The following is a 2,927-nucleotide window of genomic DNA, read 5'->3' as shown; positions in this document are numbered from 1 at the left end:
ATGAAGGATAAGAACATACCCACTTATATAGCAAGGGTAACATCAATGGTTGTACATAGGTAATAGTATAGTATTAAGATATTATACTGGTATAGCAGAATTAATACATTGTTTCGTGTTGGTATCATTGTGTCATATTAAGGATTGATCATAATATTATAAGTTGTATGTATAGGAATGGTACACTGTTAAGATAAAAAATGTACTTATATATAGCAAGGTTAATAATTATGGTATAGGTCTATAATTTGGTTTTCATGAAATGGTTTTGGTATATGTAAAGGGTCATAGGTTATATAAGTAACTGCAGTGTGGAAATATCTCACTATTCAAGTATTTTCTCAACATGTACTGTTTAGCTATTATTGGTGTGTTTGTATAATATTGGTTGTCCCTTACTGGTTCTGTATGTATGTACATGTACCAGTGCCCATATTTCATATTCTTGTTGTAATATGTTAGTGTCTGCATGTACATGTGTGCATGATAATATATTATTATGTTTTTGTTCGTGTTTGTACACGTGTCGTCGTGTTTGTACACGTGTCCTCGCATAGCGTAAAACTGCAACGTCTCCTGGTGTCCAGTCTTGCTTTCTCTGGACAATGTTTGTCATCATTGGATCACTCAACCTGCTTGCAAGAAAACTTCAATCTTTTTTAGTATTTTCAATCACATCGAAGTATCGTTTGTTACCATGCATGATGAAATAATTCAGTACCTTGTGAGAGCTAGTGTATCAATCAAGAACATTCCATATGATTTACTAATGGCTCTTTGAAGGACATCAGCTAACAAGGAGGTTGTCATTGATGTGTACACAGCTATAGTACTTTCCACTGATATCATAGCATTGAGGCTTAAGCATCCAGCACTAATCTACAGTTTACAATATTAGATCTTCATCTAATACTAGCATTCTGAGAGGAGGAAGGAGAAGAACTGATAGACTACCAGAGGTGGAGAGGAGAACATATTTGATTAAATGAAGACATGAGCATATTTTTTCACTGTATGGGTTGAGCTACCCTTTTTCACAGTGACCTGCTTTTAGTCCCGATCATGTGAGAGGGAAGGGGAGGGTCAGCGGAGGGGAGAGGGTTTCGCCCAGGAGTGTGGGAGAAGTCGTGTCCCCCTTTTGGGTCGGATCGAGGCACCCAGTATCTCATGCTTGGAACCCTCTCTTCTCCTCTTTCACTCTCTTTCCTTTTTGTGTGATATGGACTCTAAGCAGAAGAAAGGATCAGACTTTTCTTTTTCTTTTTTTGTCTCGATCCTTTAACTACTTAAAAGCAGGCAAACACTATACAGTTGAGCTAAGCCAGGTTACGGTGGGTAGACTGGTGAGGTTTGTGATGCAGGTAGCTTGATTAACCTGGGCACTAGCTTCCTAATTCTCATTCTGATCTCTTTCTCGATCCCGTGGCTTTGACTTAGGATCAATTGTTTAGTGTTTGCCTCACCTTTCAAAATAAGTCAATAACTTTCATTGTAGGTTTATGATCAACGTAGCGTTGAAATTACGTGCGTGTGATCTGACGTTTTGATGCAAGTAACGGTTTACGTTGACACGATATTTGTGAAATCTCAATTCTGTGTCAAGTGTCTATTGTTATTTTATAGGATGCACAATTAATTCTTAATGTAATAATTATTCTTGATAATATGCACATTGTGTGGTAGATTGTGTATTAAGACTACTCATTATGTTGATGTTGTAGAGGTTAAAATATTTAGACAGTAGTGGTGGGAGGCAGTAATAGGTCATTAGATAATGATGCAGTATTAAGATAACTTGTCTTATGTTGTGTATACAAAATAAGTTGTAGGTATAGGTAGGTATTGTAGTAGAAATTAGGAAGCAGGTATAGTTATATTAGGCTATGGTGTAGTTATTGTATAGTAGAAATTAGAAAGTAGTTATAGTATAGAAATTAGGAAACAGGTAGTTATAGGATACAGGTTATATAGTGTAGGTATAGGTTATAGATCTAGGTTTTATGATTTATTATGATTAAATTATTTTTATTATTTATAATTTTTTATGATTTATTATTATTTATTATTATTCTTTATTATTATTTTTACAACCTGGGCCTCAGCAAGAGTGTTGGGCCAGGTTATTCTAATTTTTGGGCAGCAGTGTAGTGCCGCCTCCACGTGGCGCTGCCTGGGATCACTTGTGGTTACTACTGCTAGTGATGCTAAGAGCACTACATACAAGAAGAAAAATAACAATACTAACAGTAAGTTTGTGTAAGGACTTTAATATTATCATTGATAGGTTCAAGCTGAAATAAAGATGAAATGTCAAGTGGATTGATACTCAAGACTGAAGCTAGAGATTTATATACTAGTTTTAATTTTTTGAAAAATAATTCTTTTAAATTTTGATTGCATGTATTTATGGCGATTTGAACTGTCATTGCCAGCTCTACAACTACTACTGTGCAGCATGGCCAAATGAGCCACCAACACACGCACATCTTTTTATAATGAATGTACAAAAAATATTATGTTGTGTAGAAATTCTATTAAAATTTAAATTTTTAAGGTTCCAAATTTATGTCAAGATGTACATATATGATGTATCTATATTAGTTGAGTTGAGTAAAAGTTAAAATTTTTGTCATTAAAATGAAATAATCTTGAAGACTTTACTGACTGCAATCAATAGGAAAGGAAGAAAGTCACTCCAGTCTCCTAGTAGTGGTATAAAAGGGCCAAACTTTATAGCCTCCTAGTTTTTATACATGACATGCATTGTTTTAACTGCTTTTATACAGTAGCTATAGACCTATAGACCACCCGCGCGTTAGGTAACACTTCTTTGAAGTCGGCAAAACATTGGGGTACACGTGGCCAGGCACACCCACTGGTTGGCAAAAAGCAAAATGGTACTGAGCTGTGATGCTGCTGGGTGTCAA

The 2,927-nt window shown here is 35.3% G+C and overlaps 1 long non-coding RNA gene across 1 annotated transcript; it reads left to right on the top strand.

Moving 5' to 3' along the window:
• The first annotated feature begins 2,082 nt into the window (after positions 1-2,082).
• LOC109584496 (uncharacterized) lies at positions 2,083-2,394 on the top strand. Its single transcript, XR_002186039.1, has 2 exons — positions 2,083-2,246; positions 2,285-2,394. It is a non-coding gene; the product is annotated as an uncharacterized LOC109584496 (long non-coding RNA).
• Positions 2,395-2,927: the final 533 nt, after the last annotated feature.

Source organism: Amphimedon queenslandica, unplaced genomic scaffold (genome assembly GCF_000090795.2).
Source record: "Amphimedon queenslandica unplaced genomic scaffold, v1.1 AMPQUscaffold_13204, whole genome shotgun sequence".
In the NCBI taxonomy this organism is placed as follows: Eukaryota; Metazoa; Porifera; class Demospongiae; order Haplosclerida; family Niphatidae; genus Amphimedon; species Amphimedon queenslandica.
The sequence above is the reverse complement of the archived record's forward strand: the minus strand, read 5'-3'. Positions and strand labels throughout refer to the sequence as shown.